A 16,757-nucleotide genomic window follows, 5' to 3' on the forward strand; every position below is an offset into this window, starting at 1 on the left:
TGTAGGGACAAAAGAATAAATAATTTTAAACGTAGAGTAATATTTATTAATATTTATTTTTTAATATTCACATTTTTTATTCATGTAATATATAGTATACAATTTGATCTAAAGTGAATGCTATCAATTCACACTCTATAAGGAAACTTTTATCACAAATATTGTGAAACATATTTACAGCGTCGCGTTTATTAATAACACATTCTTGACGTAAATATAAAATAAAATGTTTAAATTTCTTATTCGTGTTATCACATTCTGAGAGAGTCCTAAATATACATGCTTGACACAATGTTCGAGATCAAGCATGAAAAGCAAGATTAATGGCATTATATAAAAACATTTATTGCATGATAATTTTACTTTATTTGTACCATACAGTTTACAAAATTCCGATCGATTTACACATTCAGACCTTGAATGGTTAGGAACGATAGCGTAATTACAGACCGCTGAAGCTGCTCAATATCCTCGCGTCTGTCGATGAATGCCTTCTATGTCGCGTGAGATAAGATTATCCGGTTATCTCGAGTATCACCAAATGCAATTTCCACATGGGATACAAGTCCTACGCTGATTCCTATGTCTAAATATTTATAAGCCACAGGCGTTAATGAGTATCTCCTTCAAGGTGTAAGAGGTTTAACAAGATTTCGAATGAGAAGATACACTGTAAAAAGAAATAAAAAATAAGCATAGAAAAATGTATAATATATAAAATGTGCGCAAAATTTTTTATGTAATTGAACACAAACTTACTGTCCCCAGCGTGCTTCATCTTGTTGAATCGGAACGTAATAGTTTATAGCTTGAGATTTTTTTCTCAGAGAACTAGCGATAGCTGTCCGTCGAATCTGTCTGAGAGATTGATAATGTTGTCCAGATTCTTTTTTTAAATACTGCTCCCTTCCATATTTTTTTACATATCCTAAAGTGAGGATTTTTTTTTAGATACTTTATACTTCAATGTACAGTTGCGATTATGAATATTGAAGGATACCGGATGAGGTTCTCGCGTAGTAAGTATCATAAATGTATTAAATTAAATTGATTCGATCGTCTAAGTTCACAGCACCATGTATTAGTATTGCGAGTAAGCGCATTGCACAATACAAGTTCTCTACCGCGAATCAAATGCATCGACGAACAATATTGTTTATCCATTTTTTTACACAGAGTAACGGAAACTCACAACTTTCAATTATAAACGTTTTAAAGTATATATAATATCCTTACACATGTTTTTTCTACGGTGGCCGCAGTGGAAACTAAGGGACTGATCCGTTGGAGTGGCACGTATCATAAGTATGCACTCTGATCATATCGAACCTTGTTTGTCTAAAGTGATCGTATCAAACTTTTTTAATCAAAGTTTTTTTTATTACATCATTAACGTACATCTATTCCCACACTCTTTTCAAATAAGAATTTTTAGCGCTACAATAAAATCGCCCTTCGAAAATATTCAAACACGTTAAAAATACGTTAAGACACACAGTGTATTTAAGAAATGACGCAACAATCATACTACATGGGCTGAAAAGTCCCGGGATTTTTCAATAGGTGGCGCCACTAGAAAATGAACATGATTCATTTCGAGAGGTTCATCTGTCACTAGTTTATGCATGAAGTTTCATGACATTTCGTTCATTCGTTTACAAGCTACAGCCGTTTAAGTGGCGTTACTTTCGCCTTCGTAAAAAAAATGGAAAAACAGGAATATCGCATCTTGATCAAACACGTCCTGTGCTGCATTGAGTTCTACTACACTGATGATCATAAAAGATATTGCTCATTATGCATCGTAAGAATATACGATCAATTTTCACGTCTTCGTGCCATTCGAAAACATGATGCCAACATATGTGTGATTCTCGAAGGTTATTCCTGTTCGGAATGCAAAGGTTTTCTTTATCAAATAATGCTGTGTAACATGTGTCCTATTTGTACACAGTGATACAAGGTGTTGTGAAAGTTTTGTAAAAGATACAAAAAACAGACTAAAAAATATAGATTTTCTCAAAACTTTTTTTAATAAAAAGACTGTGAAAAAAAGATATTATAATATGGAGCAAGTGGAGCGTAATCTGATGGAACAAATCGCACAGTTGAATACGCGAGAAGAATTTCTTGCGTGGAAACAACGATGCAACGATTTCATCCGAAGCGAATCGCTGGAGGAACAAAGCAGCATTAACGTCCGCGGTTACCGATCGGTGTTAGACAATTAGACATCGGTGTTGTTGATCGCTCGTATCGTGCGACTCGAAAATTTAAAGGATTCGGTGCGTGGACATTTCATGCAAATGAGTGCCGGATACAGCGCGGGACTCAGATGGCGAGAGATAGATACCGCATTCGAAAGCCGTATATTGACCGACGCGATAACAAACTTTGGACACATCGAACCTCGTCAATTTCTTGAAGATGCGAGAGAAATTGTGTTTGAAATTGAGTGTGTGCAAATTGTTATGCAGAGACATAATAATATTAAAATAAACATTATGTTTAATTACATTAATAATGATGAATTTATACCAGGTGATAAACGCGCCAATAAAAGTTAGTACGAAAAACTATGAACTCTTTAATTCATCCAATTTACAAGAATGATACGCGTCGCGCATTGTCGAGCTCATCTTAGCATCGCTCGAGGAATTTCAGGAGCGGCTGTCGCGTATCTTAAATTTGACTGTTAACATAAACATACAATCCTTTGCATGTGGGATGCCACATTGTGAGGGAAATTAAAATGAAGAAAGCGATAATCAACGTGCAATCTTTAGACAATGCGTGTTTTGCCTGATCGATGGTAGTCGCTCTACACCCAGCTCAAAGTAATACAAATCGGGAGTTATCATATCCACATTATACGATAGTATTAAATCTTAAAGACATTCAGTTTCCAATGACGTTGAGTCAAATTAAAAAATTTGAAAATCTTAACATCTCCATCAACGGTTTCGAGAAGCAAAAAGAAATGACGATTTTTCCTTTATGATTCACTGATATGAAGAGGGATAAGCACGTCAATTTGCTTTGCGTGCAGGATCCTCAGAACAATAACGCAGAGCACTTTGTGTGGATCAAAGATCTGCTCATGTGAGCTCGCAACTCAGCAAAAAAGAGCGTAAAAAGTACTTTTGCGATCGATATCTATATATTGTAAAAATTACGTAAAAATTTTTTATAATAAAAAAAGTTCTTTGAGAAAATAATAAATTATACATTCTTTTTTCAGATGTTTACACTATTTTAGTTCGAATGCAAAACTGGAGAACCACGCAATAGACTGCGAAAAATTAAACAACTGTGCCATCAGATTACCGAGCAAAGACGACAAGTGGTTGAGCTTCGGCAATTACATCAGGAAGGAACGTATCCCGTTCGTAGTCTACACCGACTTGAATGCATCTTGGAGAAGACGGAGAGGGATATCGAAACGTCCAGCTACACGTACCAGCATCATCGGATATTTAGTTTAGCATTATGTCCTGTTCGTACGATTCGTTGTGTATATATAAGTTTCGTCGCGGTAACGATTGCGTTGCGTGATTCGCCGAGGAACTTAAAAACTTAGCGTATAAAATAAAGACTTCTCTTGTCCACTAACATTCCCATGGCAGATTTTACGCGAGATGATATGATAAATTTTAACAACGCTACGCACTACCACGTGTGTGAAAAATTGTTTGCACCGGATGACACGTGGGTACGCGATCATTGCCACTTGATCGGGCGATGCAGAGGTCCTGCGCATTCAAATTGCAACTTGAATTACAAAGATTCATGTTGCATTCCTATAATTTTTCATAATTTATCGGGATACGACGCGCATTTTATTATCAAGGATGTAGCTATCGCGTATATATAAAGGACGAATAAATATATTTCTTATAACAAAAGAAAAATATATTTCCTTCAAAAAACATGTCGACGACACTGCAAATAATAAAAAAAAATGTATAAATTTACGTTTTTTGATTTACGTTTATTGATTCTTATATATTTCTCACCAATTTAGAAAAATTGACGTCATATCTCAATAAATTGAAAATTACACGGTCTGAATTTTTCAATCTCAGCGCGGAGGATTTCGATCTTCTCACACGCAAAAACATATTTCCATACGAGTACATTGACTGCATCGAAAAGTTAGAGGAAACCGAGTTACCATCGCGCGAATTATTTTATAGCTCGCTGACAGGTGATACTGTATCGAGAGCGATTATGCGCATACCGTCAACGTGTGGCCGTTCTCAGTTCTCCATTCAAACGCTCGGTAAATATAGCGATCTGTATTTAAAGACAGACATTTTGTTATTTGCCGATGTTTTTGAAAATTTCCATAATAGTTGCATCGCGAGTTACGGGCTCGACTCCGCGTATTATTATTCACTACCGGTTTTACATAGAATGCGATGTTAAAACATACACGTATAAAATTCGAACTTCTTACGGACATCGACATGGTCATGTTCATCGAACGCGTGGAAGTCTAAGCCAATGTTCAATCAGATATGCACGAGCTAGCAATAAGTATATGCAATCATACGATCCATCGAAACCGTCGACGTACTTTAGGTATTTTGACGTTAACAACCTGTACGATTGGGCAATGTGTCAACCATTACGCCGATTTTCGATGGGTCGACGATGTAGAAAATTTTGATATTACGACTGTTGCAATTCACGGGTTACGTTTTCGAGGCTTAGACTTAGAGTATCCGCAACATCTTCATGACGCTTACACAGACCTACCATTCTGTCCGACGCGCGAGAAATCACCCAACAAGCAAGAGAAGAAACTCCTCGCTACGTTGTATTGATAAGAAGCGTTACGTAATTATCGTAATATACTTGTCACGGTCTCAAAATCGCAAAAATTTACTGCGTACTGCAATTCGCACAATCTCCATAGCTTCGCGAATACATCTTAATACGAATTTTAGAACTCTTGCCGACGAGTTTGAAAAAAATTTGTATATATTAATGAATATTGTTGTATTTGGTAAAACCATGGAGAATGTGCGCAACCACATCGATGTGCGACTTGTAACACGTTGGGACGAGAGATATGGTGCGGAGACAATGATCGCAAAACCAAACTTTCATAGTAGAAATCGTTTTTTCCGAGAATCTAGTCGCGTAATTTCATAGAAATGTATAAACTCGAGATGAAATTCAACAAATCGATATACGTGGGTATGTGTATCCTCAATATATCCAAGATATGTTTGTACGAATGTTACTGCAAGTATGGCACTGCTGTTTCGAGAAAATTGTAAAGTTATGTACACTGATACGAATAGTCTCATTTACAACATCGACTGCGACAACATCTACGATATTATGAAACGTATTAACTGATTCGACACTAGCGATTATGCGGTTGATAATGCGTATTGTATTCTGCTAGCTAATAAAAAAATTCCGGGCTTAATGAAAGATGAAAACAACGGCACAATCATGACTAAATTCGTCGTAAGAGTAAAAATGTACGCTTTGCGCGTTGATGGGAAGAAGTTGAATACGAAGAAGGCAAAAAAAGGCAAAAATAACGTTATAGCAAGATCGATAACATTTGATGATTACATGCAATGTCTAAATAACGAAATGAAGCACAGGCACTCGTGCATAAGATCGAAATTGTACGAAGTATATACGATATCGGAAACGAAAATTGCTTTAAGTCCGTACGACAAGCGATACATTGTGCCAGATTCTACAGACACACTGCCATGGAGACATTATAAAATATTACTATATAAAAGAAAAGAGAAATAAGTAAAATGAATCTCATTTTTTGTACACTTATGTATTTGTAATGATATATAATTCGTAGAAATACATTTCTTTATAACACATTGGCCTTATGTATCTATGAATTGTGCGAATTATCAAATCCTAGTCATTTCACGTAAACGTAATTACCTTTTTTGCGCAACACTTTTTCAACTAGATATACGTCGGGATTAGCGACGCGATGTAACTCGTAGAATCCTTCAGCGAGCAGTTTTCTGCGATAATCTTCCAGAAGATACGTCATTAGTTACGGGATTAATTTTTTGTACTTTGACGATTCTAAACACCTCCGTGATCCAATTTGGCGTGTAACCTTTCTCAAAGATTGTTTTGAATTTTACACGTACCAAGTCATTCACTTTGAATCACGGGAGTATGACGGTCTTTACGCTACTATACACCGTGTTTAAAAGTTTGTTGGGGCGATTGTGGGAGTATTGTGGGGAGATTTGTGGGGAGATTTGTGGAGTATCACATCGATAGGTCACATACGGATAATTCATGCGGATGTTTTCGTGCGTTGTATTCTGACACAAGACGCGGCAATAAGTCGATCAATTTGTAATTTCCATTGTAAATTGTTTTCACATATCGTTTTTCAATGTCGATTGAATCGTTCGACGACCGACGCCTTTATTACGGAATACGTTGAATAATGATTTATTTTATATTTTTTCAAGAGTTTTTGCACATTTGTGTTGTAAAATTCTTTTCCCATATCGGTTTACAAATTTTATGGATATCTTCTCTCGTTTCAAATTATCTTTTCTATCGCTGTAGTCATCTGATTTCCATTCTTCATTTTGAGATACGGTCCATGCTTACTCAATACATCGATAACGGTAAGAATATAGTGGTAACCTTTGTTGAATCGTATGTAAGGGCATTTCGATCACATCAGCCTGCCACAGGTCATCGTATCCGTAAACTATGATACGTCTGCGTGGAAAATTTTTTTCTCGCTGGAGCATGCAATTCTCCTATCAGTCGCCACTTTTCAATACTTTTCTTTTCAGACATTTTTTTTTGTCGTGATATACAATGCAAAAAAATGTTACAAATATCTTATACAAACGTTGTTGATCAATGTTTCGACGTAGACTAAAATTATTGCGTATTCCCCGTTTCAATTTCTTGAAATTCTTTCGTGAAGCTGGCCTTATTATAGCACTTATTATTATGACCAAAATTTGGTGATTGGAGCATGAACGAGTTACGCGCATGGTGTTAACAGACATTTTTGAGTATATGTACAGCATGAGGTTTGACAACAATTTTGATTTCTAATAAAGAAGGAGAATTTTCAAGATTTCGAAAGTTCTAGAAGTTTTCAAACTACATGCTGTACATTCGTTAATTTCATAAAACATCTCGTATGCCGAAGCGAATCTCAGCTACCCACTATTGGATTATCCGCTTTATGACTGCGCCTATGAGCATTCGTTGCCAACAATATATTTTTATATGCTAGTTTATCATTCTCTGTATAAATAGTGTCGTCGGGAATACTTTTGAAAATTAATTAATACAACCTAGGTGTAGCTTTGAACTTTACTCCATGATCTCTACGATCACAAAATTACTCATGTCTAAATCGAACTGTTTGTCACCGAGCATCGTGCCGTTCTCGTTGAGATATATGCCATAAATCGATCTCCTTTTCTCTGTCGTCACTGAGAAGCATGTTTACGTATTTTTGTTCCAGCGGCCCTAATTGATCATGCAACTCTTCACGAACTTGTTACGTTTGCAAAGACTGTTTAACTAACATTTCAAGTGGTTCATTGGGCGTTTCATAAACATCTTCGACTAAGGAAGAAATGTTCGTACGATAATTTGCGTGATGCGATCAATGTAGAATTAAGTGAATCCAACATGACAATCGGTTCTTTTGTTCGTTGCTTTTTAGGCGATGGTGTTAATTGAAGCCATGCTTTATCCATTCAGAAATCATCATCATCATCTTCGTTATCTTCGTTATCTTTAGGTTTTCGTTTCTTAATAATTTTGTTCTTTGCAATATTTACTTCTTTCTTAATCGCTAAGATTCCTTGCTAACGATGTTTTCGACAATCTGTTTCAGAGGTTCGACGATAGGCTGAAAGTGTTTCTCAAGCGCTATGTCTTCGTTTATTTTACCGGTTTTCAAAACGCGATACTTTTTAACTGAATCACTGGTTTTCGCAATCTGCTTCGCTATCCTTTCACGATCCTTCAGCTCCTTGTTGCTATCCATGTTGTACTCGAAAGGGAACGTTGCGTAGTTGACGTATTGACAACGACTAATTAACGGTATCGCATATTCATTAAATCCTTTTCTGTATCGTCCATTTGTGAGCGCACTGTCTTTATCTATCACTACAATCCATACTTTTGCTGCCAACAGCAGCGACACAGTTCGCAGAAATCCTCGTAAGACATGTCGGTATTTATATGATCATTGTATACATGTTTCAGATTAGTATCATCCTGTTTGAACAAGATCAACAGATTTGTATTATCACGTATAAGATGCTTCGATATCTTTGCATACGTCTGACAAAGATAGAAACAGTTGACGTCCGCGTGTCGACCCATCGCAAAGTACTCTTTGATCGTGTCTTGTTTATCGCAAGCCACGTCGTCAAAGATAAAAATTTGGAAGCGCCACATTCGGTAAAACAACATCGCTATTATTGGAGAATGTACAATAATCTTCAATCCGAATTGAAATTTTTTCAATAAATTCTCCAAGTATCGATATTTTGGCTATTGCAACGACTTCGAGTACACTCGAAGCGTATGCCATGTGGATTTTCTAATAAACTTATCAGAACGTTTGTTTTGCCGCAATTTGATGGACCGCAGATAATACCACGTATAGAAATCGGCAACATGCTTGCGCATTTCTTTTTCTGTACTTTGTTGTCAATATTAATTACGATTGTTTACGATTGTAGCACGAATCTCATATCTTCATCCCCTCTACGATACTGATATAAACTGAAAAAATTGCACCGAGAGCGAAGCTATTTATAGAAGTGCGTAGAGCGAAACTATTGAAAGTATTGAAAATGTTTCTTATTGTATCGGACAACTGTGATATACATAGTTTTAACCACCAAAGAGTTGGAATGTATTTCGAAAATTATTTTGTTAAAAAAGTTTAAAAATTACATAGATCAACTGTGGGACAGATTCTCTGAGCATATAAAAGCTGATTCAGAAGTTCAGCAACATCATCGGTGCTTAAAACATTATAATTTGCCTTGTCATCGATCGCATATCGATGGTCCGGCATCATTTATTAAAAAATTGTTGCGAATGTCAACTACAACAAAAGGCTGCGGCTTTTTAAATCACGCGATAAATGCACTTCCATTCGAATTACATATCCTCAGATATCAATTTTGCGGTTCAAGAACGCATTTAGAAAAGCGACTGAGGCGATCGAAGCATTAATCCGTTGGACTCGATGTGTTGCGAACACGACATAGCTTATTGACGGAATAAAGATCTCGCGAAACGACACTGATAAAATACTCGTTGAAAAGGTACGGAAACGTATTACAACAGATTCGACTTTCGAAGAGAGAGCTGCTGCCACTGCTGTTTGAGCGGCTATGAAAGCCAAGATGAAAATCATAAATTGGAAATATTAGATGTAGAGCCTTCATATAATAAAAGGTTGATATCTGAAATGGTCCATATTAAAAAATAGAAGCATGGGATTAATAGACAAAATGACACGGAGTCTTTGCCGGATTTGTATCTGACATTATACATTCTCCTTTCTAATATCTTCTTTCCTTTTTCCCCTATTTTTTCGTTTTCCATTCTCGATAATGTTTTTCTGCTTGACATTTCGTTTTTTGATATCGTGTAAGTCATATGCTTGTTACCTTTGCGAATTTGCTTACAATAATTTATAAAATAAAAAGATTATTTTATTGTATCAAAATGGATTATTGTATGAAATGGATTACATTTTACATTTTTTTCTCGTTGTCTATTATTGGACTCTTAACAGATTTACTAAGGTACATTATCATATTACTAATTTTTATGTGATTAATATTAATTCTTTTTGTTTACGGTTACTTTTCCAGAATTTTCTTATGACTTTATTAATTCTTGATAAAAATGACTCGCAGCGTATTACACAGAAAGAAAAAATTTTATATTAAGGAATTGTAAGAATATTGTAAGATTATGTACGAATTTTTAATTTAAAACGATGTTTGCAAGATTATTGCAAGATTGCATTGAAAATGACTCGATTGGAGTTTGTTTTATTTTATTTTATAAAAATAATAAGGCTCAATAAATCAAAATAAGTAAAAAGGAAAAAGAGCTACGAGCCTAAAACATAAATTGACAAACTGTATAAATAGTTAAAAAAATTGAAATAAAACTATGTCATAAAATTAAAAACGTAAAATATAATTTGACAATCAGAAGGTGAACAAAACAAACGTTTCGATCCTAGTTGGATCATTTTCAATGTGACAAATAAATTAGTGTGACAAATAAATTAACAATGGTAATTAACAATAGAGTTATAACGTAGATAAAAACATAAGAAATTAAGTAAAATTCGCATTCGGACGCAAAATTAATTATAAAACTCGCTCCAAATTGAGAGGAAATCAAACAAACGATTATAGTTGACAAAAATGTGCTCCTCCGAACCGTGTGTGTGTATAAGGACGAACATGTTTCTGTTAGCAAGTATAAATTGTAATAATAAATTAACGATAGAAGTAAATAAAAATAATAAGAAAAGTACAAATCGAGTCGCAAACAATAAAAAGAAAAATACAAAATAAGTCGTAAATAGTAAGTCAAAATTAAAAGAAAGAGGCAAAAATTATCTTTGATATTATAAGATAAGCACATAAGAAAAAAAAGAGTAAATTGCTGACATTTATTGTATATGTATGATGAGTTTAGAACAAATAAATTTATAATAAATACCTTATGTGTCGAAATGATGTATTATCGATTAGGCAATGCGATTGGAATCGAAATTGATCGTCTCTCTAAGAAGCTAAGATATAAAGTACGACATATAAAGACACGAAGGTTGAAATGGAAAACTAGAAAGGGAAGGGGGAAAAAAATAATAAGAAGGAAAGAATAAAGGTGGAAGGGAGAGAAAGTAGGGAGAGAAGAGAAGGATAGGGAAGGGAAAGCAGTCAAGAAGGAGAAAGAGATTGAATGATCTGTGAATAAGTATTGGGTAAAGATTCGGTATCATTTTGTCTATTAAGGCCTTGTTTCTGTCTTTTAATATGAATCATTTCAGACACCAATCTCTTATTGTAAGAAGATTCGCAGTCCAAAATTCTCACATCATTTCATTTGAAATTATAATCAAAATTGATTCGATGATCAGTTATGACAGTAGGAGAACCTATATTCTTTTTGATGTCAGAGATATGTTCGTGTAGTCTCGTGCTCAATTTTCTCTTTGTCTGACCAACATAACTCGCCTCACAATCATCACATGAGATCTTGTAAACAACATTCTGATTGGATAGGAAATTAAGCTTGTCTTTTCCTCTCTTTATGAAGCTTTTTAAAGTGTTAGGAATAGAAAAGGCCAATTTACAATGAAACATACTAGAGATTGAAAGGAAACTTTCGGAAATAGATTTAACATAAGGAATCGTAAAATATTTGTCTTTATTGCGTGAATAGTGTGTAGTATCTTTGTTATATTTATGAAACTTTAATCTGCGTTCTATTGTAGAGAAAATAAAGGGAAGAGGATAACAGTTATTTAAGAAAATATGAATAGCATCTATCAAATTTTTTTGTTGGAATCGTGGATGTGATAATAAGATAATTTTGTCAATAAAACTAATGATGGTACCTTTTTTATGACACAGAGGATGATTTGAATGGAAATTAAGAAACCTTCCAGAAAATGTCTTTTTATGGTAAATGTCAAATATAATTCTCTGGTTATCTATAATCAGTATTGTATCGAGAAAACTCAATCTGCCATCTGTACCAATCTCAAGGTAAACTGTAATCTCTTATGTAAGGAATTAAAAATGTTCAGAGTATCATTGACAATGTTAGATGGAAGCGCGAGCAAAATATCGTCCATATCTAAAATAGAACAAGGGTTGTGCTGACAATTTTTTTAGTACTATTTCTTCTAGATCTTGCATTACAATGTCCGCGATAATTGGAGATAATGGTGAACCCATCGGAGTGCCGAACACCTGTCTGTAAGTTCTGTTGTTAATAGTAAAAAAGGTAGAGTTTAAAATCTGACAGCAATAATGAACTCATTTTTTGATATGTTTGGCTTCGCCGAGATGTAAACCCACCTCCTGTCGATGCTATTTAATGCTAGCTCAACAGGAATGTTAGTAAAAAGGGATATTACATCCAACGAAGCCAAAACATAATTAGGATCAAACACAGAACCATTTAACTGCTCAACTAAATGGAAACTGTCTTTAATGAAGCTGGGAGCTTTTGGAATACTGTCACTAATTAAATTGTGTAAAAAGAGTGAAAAGTTATATAACGGACTGTTTATACAAGAAACAATCACTCTCAATAGGTAACCTTCCTTATGTATTTTAGTTAGGCTGTAAGCTCTAGGTATAACACCATCAGATGTAAGCAGTCTACGGTATGTTAGCTCGTCAATAAATTGATCCCGCCTCCATCTCACCAAAAAAGCGCGTCTCCTGTTAATATTTTACTAGGATCTTTATCAACTAAGACGTAAGTACTCGTGTCCGAGAGAATCTTCTCCATCCTCGATACATAGGCGTCTTTGTAGGAGTCTAGAGCAACAGTGACGTTACCCTTATCGGCGTTAGTAAGTAGTATATTAGGGTGGTCATTGATAAACCTCTTGGTAGTGCGCAACCAGTTCAAAATTAATTTGTCGGTGGATGTAGGAGAAGGAAAATTATTTTGGAATCTATTAAGGATTGGAAGGGAATTATGTCTGACAAAATTAATAATGTTATTGGGACGACCAGTGATATTATTTTCTATATATTTAATAAATTCGATTAAGGTACTGTCTTTATTGTATTTGTTAATAGAAAGCCCGAATTTTTCGCCAAGTTGCAAGAGGTAACGAACCTCTAAGGGAACGTCAATGTCGCTCAAATTGACAAACCATTTTTCCCGTAAAGAGTTTAAAGGAGGAGCCCCATCAAAACCGTCGGGAGCAATATCAATTCTCTCGAAATTGGATTGGCTATTGTACAAGCACCTATCAACAACGAGTTGAATACTAGGAGGATAATTAGTGATAATTAATTGTTTTGTATTAATTTTGCTTATTTAAATTAAAATTCTTTTATACGTTATTGGCTCTTTGCCCTTCTTTTATACTACCTTTTGTTTAACCTTTTGTTTAAGTACAGAGCCTTTTTATTACTTTTAATAATAAATTATCTATTTCGCTCAGGCGCTGATAACATGAAAACGAATCATAATGTATGAATATCATAGTTATAATGTATAATGGAAAAGAACATATATATAATAAAAGCTACTTGCAATCAGTCATTAAAATACTCATAATGTCAATTTTAGTAAACCCAATGAATGCCCTTTGATTAGAAGTGAACGGAGAACGTAAATACAAGTCTGTTCTTGTAGAAAAGTATAATATAAGTGAAATTATATCGCAAGATTAATAATATAAATTATAATATAACGAAATTATAGCGCTAGATAACAATAGAAAAAAAAGAAGAAGAAAGAAAAAACCAGATAACCATTAAAGACTAACATACAAAACAATGTAATATATGAGATGATACATAGCAAAAGTAATGAACGTTAAAATTGCAAAAAGTATATCTATATATTAACTGAACTTTATAAAATAGTAACAGCTAAAAATAATGTGCATGATATCTTTAATATAACATACTTTAAATAAAAAAATAAAAAGAGTTTTGGATACAAATAATACAATTAGAGACAATGCGAAAAGAAATAAAACAAAATCTTGTTTCCTCGGTTGTTCTGAGATATAATGGAATCACAAAATTGACATTCAGAGAAGAAAGGAAAAAAATAGTAAAAATGGAAAGTGGTGGGAGGAGGAAAGTAAGAGGGGATAGAAATGTAGATGAAAACGTGGAATAATAATAGACTAGAAGGAATTAAGAAAGAGAGAGAGATTGAATAATAGATAGGATTCAGGCAAAGATTCTGTGTCGTTTTATCTATTTAAGCCTTGTTTTTGTCTTTTTATACCATTTCAGATATTAATCTCTTATTATACACATATAAAGATTCACTGTCTAATATCTTCACTTCATTCCATCTGAAATTGTGATTGAGATTTATACGGTCAGAAATGACCGATGGAGAACCCGTTTTTTTGTTGATATCTGAAATATGTTCACGTATCCTCGTACTCAATTTTCTTTTGATTTAGCCAACATAGCTAGCCTTGCAATCATCACATAAGATCACATTTTGATTAGAAAACAATTCTAACTTGTCCTTTCCTCTCTTCATAAAATTGTTTAAGGTGTTGGTAATTTAAAATGCTAATTTACAGTGAAACATGTTGGATACAGATGAGAAACTTTCGGAGATAGATTTAACATAAGGAACTGTAAAAATTTTTTTATTTAAAAATTAAATTTTTTGATTTATAGATTATGTGTAGTTTGTTTATTATGTGAAATTTCAATCGGTTTTCAATTGTGAAAAAAATAAAAGAGAGAGGATAGCCATTATTAAGAAAAATATGTATGGTTTCAATTAGATTGTTATGTTCAAACTGATTGAAATTTTCACATACATAATAAACAGACTACACATAATCTACAAATCAATAAAAAATTTTTTACAATTCCTTATGTTAAATCTATCTTCGAAAGTTTCTTATCTGTATGCAACATGTTTCACTGTATTTTAGCATTTTCCATCATCAACACCTTAACAAATTTTATAAAGAGAGGAAAGGATAAGTTAGAATTGCTTTCTAATCAAAATATGGTCTATAAGATCTCATGTGATAATTGCTAAAGGCTAATTATGTTGGCCAAACCAAAAGAAAATTGAATACGAGGATACGTGAACATATTTCAGATATCAACAAAAAGACGGGTTCTCCATCAGTCATTTCTGACCACCGTATAAATCTCAATCACAATTTCAGATGAAATGAAGTGAAATTAGTGAATATTAGACAATGAATCTTCATATAATAAGAGATTGATATCTGAAATGGTACACAAAAAGACAAAAACAAGGCTTAAGTAGACAAACCGACACAGAATCTTTGCCTGAATCCTATCTACCTATTATTCAATCTCTCTCTCCTTCTTAATTCCTTCTAGTCTTTATTATTCCTTCTACGTTTTCATCTACATTTCTATCCCTTCTTACTTTCCTCCTTCCATCACTTTCCTACTATCTTTTTCCTTCTTTCTCTGAATGTCAATTTTGTGATTCCATTATGTCTCAGAACACCGAGGAGACAAGATTTTGTTTTATTTCTTTTCGCATTGTCTCTAATTTTAATGTATTATTTGTTTTTACCCGAAACCCTTTTTATTTTTTGACTTAAGGTATGTTATATTAAAGATATCATGCATTATTATTAGCTGTTACTATTTTATAAAGTTCAGTTAATATATAGATATACTTTTTGCAATCTTAACGTTCATTAATTTTGCTATTTATCATCTCATATATTATATTGTTATTTGGTTTTTCTTTCTTCTTCTTTTTTTTCTATTGTTATCTAGCGCTATAATTTCTTTATAATATAATTGATATTCAATCATATTATTAATCTTGCGCTATAATTTCACTTATATTATACTTTTCTACAAGATCAGACTTATATTTGCGTTCTCTGTTCATTTCTAATCAAAGGACATTCGATTTACTAAAATTGACATTATAAGCATTTTAATGACTGATTGCAAGTAGCTTTTATTATGCATACGTTCTTTTTCCGTTATACATTATAATTATGATATTCGTATATTATGATAATCGTTTTCATGTTACCAGCATCTGAGCGAAATAGATAATTTATTATGTTTTGGTTTTTTTCGACTGTAACTATTACGTATGTTTTTGACATTGAAAATGATCCAATCGCGATCGAAACATCTACTAGTGTTCTATATTAAATTTTTAACTTAAAATATTTCTGTTTCTTTTATTATTTTTTTACATTCTATATTATCGTGTTTTATTTTATATAACAATTTTTGGTTCGTAGTCCTTTTTTTCTGTGTTTTATAAATTTTATAAAATTTATAAGCCTTATTACTAATTAGATACTTTGTAGGAAACATCTCTTTCGGAAATGCTTAATTTTCGAGATATTTCACCGGTTCGGGACTTTTTACTCACCCTGTATAGTATACACAAATTCACATTGAATTATTAAAGATCCAGTTTCAATCGTTATGGACCTTTATTTTCTATTTCATAAAAATTCAAACTATATAATACAATATAAAACGTAGAATTTACAACAACATATATGTTTATATCTTATATTTTTAAACAGCAATTATATATTTTTAATTAATAATAATCTTTAATAATGATAAAAAGAAGAGTTGAATGTTTTTCTTTAACAATTTTGAAACTTTATTATTATTGATAGTATATTAAGAATATGTAAGTAAGCAATAAAAGTTATAATAAAATAATACAACTTACAATAACATATAACAATTTATATTAAGGATCAGCGACACATAAACATGAAATTGTTAAATATTGCGTAGACTGATATTCTGCGAGTGTAGCACAAGCCACTTCATATTTGTATACTTCATGTTTTAAACGTCTTGTAGATCTGTGAGCACTGCAACATTTTTGGATTAGACAGTATACTATAAGATAATTATTACTTTATAGAGTATTGATAATTACATATAAATAAATTCCCAGTCGATTTCGCATGGCATTGAAATCTATTCTTTTAAGCCGCTATGCAA

At 33.1% G+C, this 16,757-nt stretch overlaps 2 long non-coding RNA genes across 3 annotated transcripts; one reads left to right on the top strand and one right to left on the bottom strand.

Annotated features, from left to right (window-relative positions):
- Positions 1–37: 37 nt before the first annotated feature.
- On the bottom strand, positions 38–16,709 carry LOC105155045 (uncharacterized). 2 transcript variants are annotated; one of them, XR_015546403.1, is made up of 4 exons: positions 16,477–16,709; positions 1,237–1,437; positions 760–928; positions 38–670 (listed from the first exon to the last, which is right to left on the bottom strand). It is a non-coding gene; the product is annotated as an uncharacterized LOC105155045 (long non-coding RNA). The 2 variants fall into 2 exon arrangements; XR_847273.2 differs by lacking the exon at positions 16,477–16,709 and having other exon boundaries at positions 1,237–3,307.
- LOC147908433 (uncharacterized) lies at positions 3,041–10,890 on the top strand. The gene is made up of 2 exons (XR_015546404.1): positions 3,041–3,137; positions 3,242–10,890. It is a non-coding gene; the product is annotated as an uncharacterized LOC147908433 (long non-coding RNA).
- Positions 16,710–16,757: the final 48 nt, after the last annotated feature.

Source organism: Acromyrmex echinatior, chromosome 10 (genome assembly GCF_024713525.1).
Source record: "Acromyrmex echinatior isolate Ae372 chromosome 10, ASM2471352v2, whole genome shotgun sequence".
Lineage (NCBI taxonomy): Eukaryota > Metazoa > Arthropoda > Insecta > Hymenoptera > Formicidae > Acromyrmex > Acromyrmex echinatior.